This window comes from Mirounga angustirostris, unplaced genomic scaffold (assembly GCF_029215605.1).
Source record: "Mirounga angustirostris isolate CCGP_5_RB_7025 unplaced genomic scaffold, mMirAng1.0.hap1 SCAF_13, whole genome shotgun sequence".
Lineage (NCBI taxonomy): Eukaryota > Metazoa > Chordata > Mammalia > Carnivora > Phocidae > Mirounga > Mirounga angustirostris.
Window position 1 is genome coordinate 106913826 of NW_026991721.1, and position 13342 is coordinate 106927167.

Sequence of the window (13342 nt, forward strand, 5' to 3'; positions counted from 1 at the left end):
TTTCTGAATAAAAATATTTGGATTTGCATCACAAAAAGGCAGTTAATCCAGATTTTTCCCTTTCCCTCTTACTATCTTGTTCATTAAATTATTTGCAACTTAGTATTTGACTTATTTCTGGTTTTCCTCCTTGCTTTAAGCCCATTCCTTCTAATCTAGATCTTTAGGTTTATCTGACACTGTCTCTTTCCCTTTGAGTTCATCTTCATTACTACTGTTAGAACGAACTATCTAAAATTTAAAACTGTCAATTTTACTACCTTATTCTAAATATTCAGTGCTACCCACCACTTGCACTCCAAAGACCACATTGCCCAGAATAGTATCAAAGAACCGTGATTAATAGCCGCTATCTCTGTAGGGTCATCTTCTGTAATTCTTCCCTGATTTAACTCCAGTAGATACAAACTTACTTGTGTTTTTCTGTAAATTTGATACTATTTCATAATTCAGTGGATTTTTAAAATATGTTTGCCAAGAATGTCCTCCCGCTTTTCTTTAGCTAACTCCTATTCATCTGGATTCAATACAGCTTTCACCTCTAGACTGACTTCCTGACTCTCCCCAAGATGGAATGACTGGTCTTTCATACTTCACTCATAGCACCTTCTATCTATCTCTGATTACAGAATAGTTTGTTCATCACTATATACTGTATCATATGATGTTTTCTGTTTCTTAAAGACAGAAACAGTCTTATTATTGGGAGAGCCTCAGAATCTAATATGGTACCAGGAAAATAGTTGGCAAAAAATAAAGCTATGTTGCATTACCAAGAAATTTTTTGACAACTTTGCATTAGTTTGCTTATATGCTCTTGCTCTTCTTTCAAATATTTTGCTCTCATGTATATTTCAAGTAGAGAATTTCTTTTTTTGCAAATACACATGTTTTCACAGTCATGGAAAATCCTACTATACTCTAACTCATGATGAAGTTATAACTTAATGCTAATTTAAATAAGGTAGATTCTATTTTAGAACTTGAATTTGGAGATATTAATCCAGCCCTCCAGCTCTCCAGTTTATTTATTTGTTAAATGAAGTAATTGTACTAGGTGAGAATCAAAGTTCTTCTAAGAAGTTCCAAGGATTTGTTAGCTGCTATTTGGAAAAAAAAAATGTCTTCTAGAAGCTTATAGCAAATAGGCAGACCTGGATATCAGTAGCAAAAGAGGATTCCTCTTTTTCCTGAAGAGCTAAGAGACAGGCATCTGGTCCCCAGAGACAGAAGAGGAGAGCTAGGCTGAACGTTTGACTGATTTCCCATTTTCTACGAATGTGCCTTTAATTGTGACCCCATAATAAGAAGCCATACGTGAGACAGTTTGCTTTCCTTTTATCTTCTGTTTTGGGTTATGACCAAAATAATATAAAATAATATTAGAATAATATCACATTTTTATTGAAAGAAATAGTATCAAGGGCTTCCCTTTAGTATAAGCAATACTATTTGGTTACTTGGGAAAATCACAAGGTAAAATCTAGAACTAATGAGGCCTATTTCCCAAACTAAAGCAGTTTCAGTAATTTATGAGTCACCATGACACGTTTTCTCTTGTGACCAATTCACAATTTGGCTCTGCTGCAATCTATCAGAGATAAAAACAATTTCCTAGGGTTTTAATTCTTCCTGCATATTCTAATTGCTTCCAGCTGTAGCCAAGCTGATTCTGGATGAACCTGCACACAGCATTAAATGGAAAAATAAGAGCTCCAATTGTATCCCATTTAAAAACATAATCTGGATGCCACAATATGTTTTATCAGGCTCACACAAAACTTAGCAGCAACCCTCTCTACTATCTTGAAAGTAGCTGGTGAACCAAAGAAAATACAAGAACATATTCTCATTCCCACCTTTACAGTTTCAAGTATCATTTATCATCATGGAGTTTTGTATAGCATTAGAGATGTTCTTACTCCTTTCCAAGCAGAAATGTACAAAGTGACTTACTTTACAGTAGAGAATCCACGCATCATTCATAGATGAGCTTTCGGATTTAACAGAGCACAAGAGGTCTTCAATAAGTTGCCATTTTAAAGGGATACCTATCAAATGGTTCAAAGATGATGCAATGATGTCCACATTTAGATTACAGATGGCTTCCCAATCTCTCTTCCACTGTCTTGGGATTTTATTTACTTCTGGTGTGTGTTCATGGGTGTGTGTGTGTGTGTGTGTGTGTGTGTTAGGAATGGGACCTCCAGAAATAGGGAATCCTTTTGATGGGAATGTGGACAGGAATAAAAAAGGTATTAGCATCAGCATACGGCAGTTTCCATATAGTCTTGCTTTTTTGCCTTTTGCTTTATAACTCATCACTACAGAGGTGGTGTAATGTTATTGGTTTTTCCCAGGACTGCTGTAACAAATAATCACAAACTTGACGACTGAAGACAAAATAAATTTATTCTATCACGGTTCTGAAAATCAGAAGTAGAAAATCCAGGTGTTGGTAGAGTCATGCTCCCTCTGAAAGCTCTAGGGTAGACTCCTTTCTTGCCTCTTCCAGCTTCTGGGGGCTCCCAGTGTCCCTTAGCTTGTGACTGAATATTTCCAATCTCTGCTTCCAGCTTCTCATGACCTTCTCCTCCTCCTCTATTCTGTATCTTCTCCTCTTCTATCTCTTAGAAGGACATTTGCCATTGGATTTAAGACCTACTAGAGGAAACCAGGATAATTTCATCTCAAAATCATTAACTTATTTATAAAGAACCCTCCCCCCCTTTTTTTTTTACAAATAAGGTCACATTTACAGTTTCCAGGGATTAGGATGTGGACATGTGTTTTTTGAGTATGGCAGCCATTCAGTCCATTACTAAATAGTCCGAGTCACCAAGGATATAGCTACAGGGAAATATGATCTACTTCTTTGGATCTGGCAACCAAGTTCCTTCTGAGTGTCCTTATATGGAGAGGACTTGGAGAATTTCCTGATTGCTCAGGAAAATATTAATTACAAAAATGTGATTGGCTGCTGCATATCTCCAAACTGTAGAATGAGGAAAAAATGATGTGCAAAGGAAAGCAAGGCAGAATCATCCTGCAATCCTCTTCCACGAGATCTGAAGAATTCCATGAGGAATGGACAAAGTCATAAATTAATGCATTTCGATCTTTAGTGTCAAGTTTATATAGAGATTTTTTTCCCATTCCTACAAAAATTTATTGAGTACCTACTATATACTAACTACTCTTTAGTATGCTAAATATGTTATAAACACAGAGAAGCAACTGTCTTGTAAGCCAGACAAGAATGCGCTAACACTCAGGTCTGCAAACTCCTGGTTCCCTGTTTACACACAGAGAAAATATGGCACATGCTGGAAAAAACAAAATAAAAAGTAAAAGAAAAATAAATCCAAAAAACTAGGCAAATGTAAAATTCTAGACAGATTTGTAAATGTCAAGTTGTACTAAATGGAAAGTCCTGTATACTTGAATAGTTCTGGATGTTTGAAAATCACTTCAATGTCGAACTGTGCCTACCTTCTCTTCAGAACAGTTTTTTGTTCAGTGTGCTTTTAATAAAGATGGGATAACAGCAATAATGCTGTTGGGGATCAGTAAACAGAACTTAAGACTAGAATATAATATTGTTGTGTTCTCATGACTGCAATATGGGAAAAGAAAGAATGATATGATTAATACATATGCTTTCTTTTACCATGGCTGTGAGGTAAAGATGATCTTCAGCATTTATGGAAGCTGTAACAAGATAAAATTCTTCTCAACAGTACTCATTCACATTCCAAATATTCACTAGCATGATAGGTAGCTTTAGCATAACTCATTTTTTTTTTATATTTTAGCTCAAATGATATGCACATAAATGTTGACATTTTCTAGAGAGGAGGAAATTTTCAGAACAAGGGTTGGTATACACATTTTTTCATCGTTGCTTTTTCTCTGTTCGTTGCACCCTTGTTCTGGTTTAAAGTCATGGCAATCTCCCACCTTGCTGACATGTCAAACAAAAGAACAGGAATTTTCTAAGTAAATGCTTGAGCTGTCTCTTAAATTCTTCTTTCAACACCAGGCTCTTCCCTTCTGCGCATTTAATTAAGTTTGTAAGGCAATTAACTCTCCTAATCTCTACAGCCATAACTGTAAGTGTTCTGATTTTAAATCATAGTTCTTTGGAAACTTACTAGCTATTTCTTCATAATCCTGTGCACGAGCGTCAGATTGGTCGTCATCAAAAGCTAGTTTTATTTCAGAAGTAATTTCAAAGTCAACCAGCATCATAACAACACAATTTGGTTTCCCCTTCTTTTTCTGCTCAAAAGAGTCAGAAAACCACAACTGGTAATGTTTGTTACTTATGATTAAGTCAAGTGATCTCCAGGAAGCATAATGAATGAGTTCCTATAATGCCAGGATCCTGACAAGAGTTTCTTGCTCATCAGCCTCTGTTTCTCCTGCTCAGAAGCTGCAGAAGTATGTTTCTATAATGCATACTTCCCTAATGACCTTGTCGGGTTGCCTTCATATCATTTCCCTGCACTATGGAGACAGCATGCTTTTCTGCTGGAAAGGCCTTCTTCTTTTTTATATGAAACATAAGTCTGAATATTTTGACTCTGTGAAGAGCTTTAGACAGATTAGTGAATAATGATAAGCGAATAAAGCAGAAACATAATCTGTATTTTTGGAAACATGTTTATTTCTTAAAATAAGCTAAAAATATTGCATCATTTTCTATTTCCATATGGCTCACTGGAATCTCAATATTTTCCATTGTCTGCTGGAGAATGAACTTCTTTAGCTCTTTTTAAGTTTCCAAGCTATTTCTGGATCTCAGTTATAATGCACAGGCTGAATCATTCACATTCTTTCTGAGACTCAAGTTGGCTCAAGGCCAAGGAATTCAGAGGAATTTCCATGAATCTTATTTTAGTCCTATCTTTGTAAAAGGCCATGAATTATCTTAATAGAATATCTGTTAAGCAACAGTGAAGTAAGCTCATAGATTTTACTTCAATAACTCATCTGAAGGAAAATACAAATGTAAAAAAAAAAAATCTTTGTGAGTAGTTAAGATGACAGGCTCTGGATTCATTCAGTCCTGAGTTCGAATTCTGTCCATTGGTAGTTGTGTGACTTTAATAAACCTTTCTTACTTTGCCCACAGCTTAATCATTTCAACTCTAACATTAAGATCTGGAAGCTCAAAATTTCCCATGATTATTTCAGTAATTAAAAAAGATAACATCTATGGAGCCCTTAAGTAAAATGCCTAATACAGTATACACATAAATATTATTGTTAAAATCTACATACAAGAATAAATCATACAAGCATAGTATTTTGAGAAAACAAATCTTTAGTCCTTCACAAAAAAAGCTATCTGTATGCCTACAGGGAACCAATAATAATAGACTAAGAAATGAAAGTACGACTGTCAGACAAGGATAAACACAGAACTTCTGTTCAATCAGAAGGATTCCGCCAGGAACGTCTTTAGAAGAACACTTCAGCTCAGCTATTATCTTATATTTTTATTATAAATATTGCTTATTTGACTTTCAAAACAAGCACACTTTCAAGACATTTTAGAAGAGAACAAAACCAGCAGATCCGGGTGAAGTGAAAGTGACTTTAATAACTAATTGTTTTAAAACCTACAAGGAAATGAGTATCATTTTGAATGTGTTCTTGACCTACCTTTCCTGCCCATTTTCTGGTAACGAGGTTATTCCGGGCAGGCAGCTAGCATATGATAAATGTGTACTATGAGTAATTTATTGTTTGTAGGACTCACTGAACAAAGGACTTAAAAAAAAAAGTAATCAGCTGCTTCTGGGGTGTTTCATTGCCTTAAACTTGAAATATTAATTAATACTTTAAAGAGCTACACTTTAATTTTACTCCTACGTAAGTACGGAAGCAATACAACTCTGGGACTACAGAAACTGCTTTTCAGCAATGGTTTCATTTTGTTCATGTAGTCATGTCTGCCACACTTTATGGAATTTGATAGTGAATGCATTATCATCTATCTTATTAGGTCCGTTGCAGTGCATCATTCTAGAGGTGCACAGGTGAGCTGTGGTTTCCCAAAGAATAAAAGGAAGGCACGTGCCCACTGGCTGAAAATTAGTTATGTGAATGCCAGTAAGCAGGTTTAACTATGTAACGCTTATAAAATGGACCAGGGGATTCATTACCTAGACCATTAGAATAATTTTGAAAGTCACAAAGTGTCATAGTCCTCCCTTTAAACATGTCATGCTATCCAATGTGGTATATATTTACATAATTGCCTTGCAGGTTTTTTGGCTTGATCTGAGCAGAAAGATCTTGAGATGTACCTGGGTCCACACATGGTTGAAATGATAGAACTACGTCTGAGGCAAAGTTTAAAAGCAGGTTCTCATAAATTCTTGTAAACCTATGCATCTAGGTAGAAGGTTTTGTGGCCAAGAACTTAAAAGCATGTTTTATATAGATGAATAGATTGATAGAGAAAATACTGACCAGATAACCAGATTATACTAGAAAATTTTACTCACATTCAGACGTAATTCCCTGGGGTAAATTAATATTTCAGATGTATATGGAAATACATAAACATTATTTAATCAGTCAACCAGTCAGTTAATTAATTAATTAATTAATGTATTTTATGCTTGACCAGAGAGATCAATAAATAAATCACTTCCATTAAAATACGTATCTCCAGTTTAGAAGGACTAAGAAAGGGCTAAGACAACATTTAAGGCATTGAAAGGAATTCACCCTTTCTCTTATTTTAATGTTTGGTCTGTGTCTTGAATCCTAAATATATCTATGGAATCATCAGGCTGATTTCAAAACTTAACCGGTCCCTAAGAAGTTGATTCATTATCTCCTTTAATCCTTCAATCTGAAAGTAATCACTACAGTTTATTAGGTTATATATTATTTAATAATAAGATAGAATGAAGCAAATTCCCCATTCATCTCAGCCCCACCATCAGTCCAGAGAGTTCTCCTAAAGGCAGGATGGCTGTGGGGTCCAGACCTCAGCACAGAGACTCTTCCTTTGTTTAGTTTAGCCTCACTCAATGGTTTGCCAGTCTTCCAGTGCATAGGAATCACCAGGGAGGTGCACACTGTGCCATGCACACCTAACTTTATAGTCAATTTACAGGAGATTCAAAGATAATTAGGACTACTAGCATGCTTTTTTTTTGGTCTTTGCAAGAAAAATCTAAGATCAAATCCCTGCAGGATTGTAACTCTTCTAATTGTAGCCTGACATGGATACTAGTTATTATACCATTTCCATAGTGGTTTCCAATTGCTACATTCAGTCCAATTTATTCAATTGAGAACAATTATTAAGAGCTTTATGAGACTCCTGTAAAAAAAAAATAGAAGTCGCCAAGTCTAAGAAAGAAAAAAATTAAAACTTACATCTCTATTTAGGTTTCCAGCTCTAAGATTTAGTTTAGCAAATTTTTTGCTCAAATGCTAACTGCAATTCAGAGTCATTTAAAAGACAATATAGATGTGCCTCTCTGCCAGGAAAATATTCCTCAAAAGAGAGGAAGGGGGGAAAAAGTTATACACTTGATTTCTATAAATATTTCCTCAAAAGCTACTTAATATAATAGTAAAGACTATTCCAGATGGCTCTGTTTGGCTGACATGGTAATTCTTCCAATAACTATAAAAGTGAGATGATGAATCATTACTACAGCAATTGGGAGACTTAGTTTTCTTAAAATGGAATCCCAATCAAAAACAAATTAAACCAACTGAATGTTGAACTCATTCTCTCAAATCCAGGACCACTCTAGGGACTTATAGGAAGGAAAATCAAGGTTTTATAGTTACTCTTTGATGGAATGTCAGCTTATATAATAAGGTTTCCCCCACCTGCCCCCTCACTATTAACAGACTTTATTTTTTCAGCAGTTTTAGGTTCACAGGAAAAACGAGTGGACGATACAGAACTTTCCCTTATACCCCTGCCCCAACGGTGCATAGCCTCTCCAATTGTATAAATATATTATATAATTATATATATATATATATATATATATATATATATATATATATATATATATATACACGTTTAGGCCGTGTGTATTCCAGACTGAGAATGGGAGAAGCTAGCAACCAAGAAACATCCATAGACACAGACCAAAAAAGTCCCAAGAAAAGTTGCTCTGTCTAGCCAAAGAACCAAGAAAAGGGACGACCTGACAAAACAGAATACATTTGGGCAACACTCTACTTCAAACACACACGGTAGAACCCCACCCCCTCCAGCCCCCACAGTCCTCCAGCAAAGGTCAAGTGGAAAGCCTAGATTTTCACCCTGGCGGGGTTGGGACAGGGATCTCCGTCCCCACAATGCTAAGGAAGGCAGAAGGAAGAGCCAGACTTTTTATACCTGCTGAGCTTCATGCCACAATGGAGTTCGTGGAGCGCATGTGGGAAGTCTGGACTTGAACCTCTGCCTGATTCTAGCAAGGCCCTCCCATCACTTTCCACTTGCTGGTGTCTTAGCAAACCTAGTGTATAACTGGGCCTTTCACCACCAATAAACCATCAAGACTGCCACACTGCGACCATGGTAGCGAAAGCCATGTTGGGTGCAGGACCAAGGGGTCCCTCCCTCTCCTGGCCAGTTGGCATCAGACAGAGACCTACACTCCCACCTGCAGTAAGGAGAAGCACCCCTTACCCCCGTGTCAACAGAGACTGATCCGGGAACCTGGACTTCAACTCCCACCCGGCAAAAACCAGACAACACACCTCCCCCACTGAAGCTTCAGAGGAAGCCTGCAAAAACACAAGATTTAAATAAGATCCAGAGTCTCATAACATAATACTCAAAATGTCCATGTCTTTTTTTGTTTAAGATTTTATTTATTTAGTTTGAGAGAGAGAGAGAGAAGAAAGATAAAAAACTAGAATAGCTAAAATGATTTTGAAGAAAGAGGCAAAAGTGGAAGGAATAACTCGGAGATGTTTCAAGGCTCAGCATGGAGCTATAGTAACCTGTCTGTGAGGTACCAGCAAAGGGATCAACACACAGATCGAGGACATCGAGGAGAGAGCCCAGAGCCCTCATATGAGTATGACCAGGTGACTGTTCTCTTTACAGAGGTGGAAAAGCAATTTGATGCAGAAAGGAGACGCTTTGAACTAAATGGTACTGGAGCACTGGATATCCAAAGGCAAATAATAATAGTAATAATAACATATAAATAAATATACAAACAGACAAATAAGGAACCTTTACCAAACTTCACAACTTATACAAAATTTCACTCAAAATTAATTGTAGGATTAACTGTAATATATAGAACAGTATAATATTCAGATGACAACATAGGAAAAATCTTTGAGATGTAGGGCAGGGTGAAGATTTCTTGGACTAAAACCCAAAAACATGATCCATAGGGGGAGAAAATGATAAACTGAACTACATCAAAATTAAAATAAAAATTTACTCTGAAAAAGATGGTTCAAGAGGATAAAAATACAAGTTACAAACTCTGAGGAAATATTTGTAAACCATGCATCTGTCGAAGGACTCATATCTAGAATAAATAAAGAGTTCTAAAAATTCTATAGCAAAAAAAAAATTAAACAATCCAGTTAGAAAATGGCAAAAAATAATAGAGACATTTCTATAAAGAGCATATTCAGATGGAAAATAAGCACATAAAACAGATATTCAACATCACTGGCCATTAGGGAAATGCAGTTAAAGGTCACCCTGAGATGTCATTCCATACCTATAAGTCTTGCTAAAATTCAAAATATGGACAACACAAAAACTACTAAGGATGTGGAAAAACTGAATCTGTCATACATAGCTGGTATATAAATGGAATGTAAATGGAAAAAACCATCCTGGAAAATATTTGACATTTTCTTTAAAAAGTAAGCATACACTTAACCATAGAACCCAGTAACTGCACCTTTGGGCACTTATCCCAGAAAAATGAAAATTTATGTCTACACAAAAACCTGTACATGGATGTTCATAGGAGTTCTATTTGTAATAGCCAAAAAATGAAAACACATAAATATTCCTTAAAAGGTAGTGTTTTTTTTCGTTTCTTAAAGATTTTATTTGTTTATTTGACGGAGAGACAACGAGAGAGGGAACACAAGCAGGGGGAGTGGGAGAGGGAGAAGCAAGCTCCCTGCAGAGCAGGGAGCCCGATGCGGGGCTCGATCCCAGGATTCTGGGATCATGACCTGAGCTGAAGGCAGACACTTAACGACTGAGCCACCCAGGCGCCGCAAAAGGTAAAGTGTTAAACACAGTTGTATTTCCATGCCATGGAATAACACTACAGTAACCTGTAGTAATAATAAAAAGGAACAGACCATTGATAACATGCACCACCTTGGATGAATCTCAAAAGCATTATGAGGAGTAAAAAGGGACAATCTCAAAAACATCAAATACTGTGTGTTTCCACTTATATAACATTCTTGAAATGACAAATTTATAAAGATGTTGAACAGGTTAGGGTTTGTCAGGGTTCAGGAGCCATGGGGATAAGGTGGTGAAGGTATAACTTGAAAAGGGTATCTTGGGGGAGCTTTTTGGGGTAATAGACTCATTCTGTACCTTGGATTCTAGGAGGGTGGGAAGCCACGTATATAATGACCTGACACGGAACTCTGAATATCCACGGTACTAATGTCAATCTCCCGGCTTTCCTGTTGTACTGTAATTACGTAAGATGAAACCAGTGAGAGAAACTAGGTAAAGAGAACAGGGGAACTCCATGCTGTCTTTGCAACTTCATGTGAATCTATAATTATTTCAAAATGAAAAGTTTTTAAAAAATTTTAAAACTTGTTCTATAAAATAAAAGTGGTGAGGAAGCACTGCATATAGCAGTTCAGCCTTAAGAATCACGAAATATATTAACACACGAAAGCTCCCAATGTGCTTAGTGAAGAAAACATATTTGATTAACTTCACCATTCCCAAATTTTAAACCAAAGAACACAACTTGGGCATCTCTTCTGTAAGGGGAAAATGGTGGCTAGTATATAAAAATATGAAGGGGAACAAAATCTGGCTAGCCAAAACTTTCTTTATTTGGTTCTGGAATTATCTACATGGAAATTGTACAAACATAAGAAATGCTACTGTTTGCTCATTTAGTTAACAGACTTGAATGGAGAAGGATGAAAAAGAAAGTTTTTAAACTACTTTCCTTAAATTTAGAACAGACACTGGGTACAAAAAAAGGCACTTAAAAGGATTTTTGAACCCAGGCTTAAAAAGAAAATGGCAGAATCTTTTGAAGGACATGAAAAGATAAATAAACGTGCTGAAGTTATCCATGGAACAGTCAATTATGTTATCTTGTTTTCAGGAAGTGAGGGTTAGCAGTATTTTTGATAATACACAGTGTTTCCTAAACAAATTGGTTTTCTACCTTGCCATTTTTGTGATGAAATAATTTCAGTTCTTATGAGCCCTCGTTTTTATTTTCTATACAAAAAGCATAGAAGATTTTCTTCCATGGTTTTCAAAGCCATTTTGCTCACATGGCTTCCATTTAGGCAAAAAGCCTATATTTGAAATTTTACATTTTCTTACATATAAAGGAGTTTTCCAGCTGCATAACTACATATAATTTTGCAAAATTTACCTTAGAAGTCTGGAGTCAAAATATTCCTGAAATTTGGAGACAATTAAAATTTTCAGGATAGCTGTTGCTTGAAATTAAAATACCTCATATCTTAACCAATAATTGGGACATGCTTTTAAAACATATTTTAAAGAATTGGTATGAAGACAAAATCAATTCATCACTTGAAAGAAAATATATAGCCATTAGATACGATGCTCTGGAAAATATGCAATTATTGTTTTTTAAAGCATTTTTAAAAAAAAAAACTATATTTTTAGATTATGCCCTAAGCCGAAATCAAGAATCAGATGCTCAACCAACTGAGCCACTCACGTGTCCCTGTATTCTTTTAATTTTTATAGGAGTATGATAATCTTGATTACTGCAGTTATCTAATACTTTTTGATAGTTTAAATTCTCCATCACTTTCTTTTTTCAATTTTCATTTTTTTTTCTTCTGGGTGAACTCCAGATTCACTTTATTTGATTAGTCTAAAATTCAAGTGGGATATCACTGTAATTATAGCAATTCTATACATTAATTTGGGAGTATATCTTTACTGCATTTACTTTTCTTGAAACATTCTAGACAAGCCTATCCTTTATATATAAATGAATACTTATGTGTGCATACCAGCTTAAAAATCCATGGGAACCAAAGACAAAGGAAAACATACAGCCATACAAAAGCTTGTATATGCATGTTCACAGCAGTATTATTCAATATAGCTAAAAAGTGAAAACAATCCAAATGCCTGTCTATGAAGTGATGAAAAAGTAAAATGGGGTATAGAATTTTATTTAGCAAAAACACACACACACAAACATGCACAAAAACAAACAAACAAAAAAACAAAACAGGAATGCAGTACTAATACATCCTAATAAGGCATGTGTGAAACTTGAAAACATTATAACACATCAAAGAAGCATGTCACGGGGCACCTGGGTGGCTCAGTCGGTTAAGCGTCTGCCTTCGGCTCAGGTCATGATCCCAGGGTCCTGGGATCGAGCCCCGCATCAGGCTCCCTGCTCAGCGGGAGGCCTGCTTCTCCCTCTCCCGCTCCCCCTGCTTATGTTCCCTCTCTCGCTGTGTCTCTCTCCGTCAAATAAATAAATAAAATCTTAAAAAAAAAAAAAAAAAGAAGCATGTCACAAACACCATATATGGAATGTCCAGGAAGAGAAAAATCTGAGACAGAAAGTAAATTACTGATTGTTTAGGTTCAGGAGTGTTGCAGGGGACATTTAAAGTAACTACTAAGAGGTTCAGTGTTTCTTTTTCTGGTATGGTGAAAATGTTCTACAATTGATACAGTGATGGTTGCTCAACTTTGTGAATATACTGAAAACAGGTGAATCATACACTTTAAATCAGTAAGTGGCATGGTGTGTTTAAAAAAAAAATACACAGGAACTCAATGTACTCCATAGTCATATTACCTTTGCTCTTCTGCAGACATAACCACTAGCCTTAATTTGGTATTTATTATGTTTTTGCATGTTTTTATATATAGTACAAAGTATCAGTACCTGTACTTGATAAAATATTATATTACATATGTTCTTTTAAAACTTTCTTTGTTTCCTGAATGTCAAGTTGGAGATTTTTATCTCTATTGTCCTATAAGCTAGAATTCATTCATTTTAACAGTTATCCAAAGAAACTATAATTTACTTATCCATGCAACTACTGTTCAACATATAGGTTATTTCTTTTTTTTTTTTTT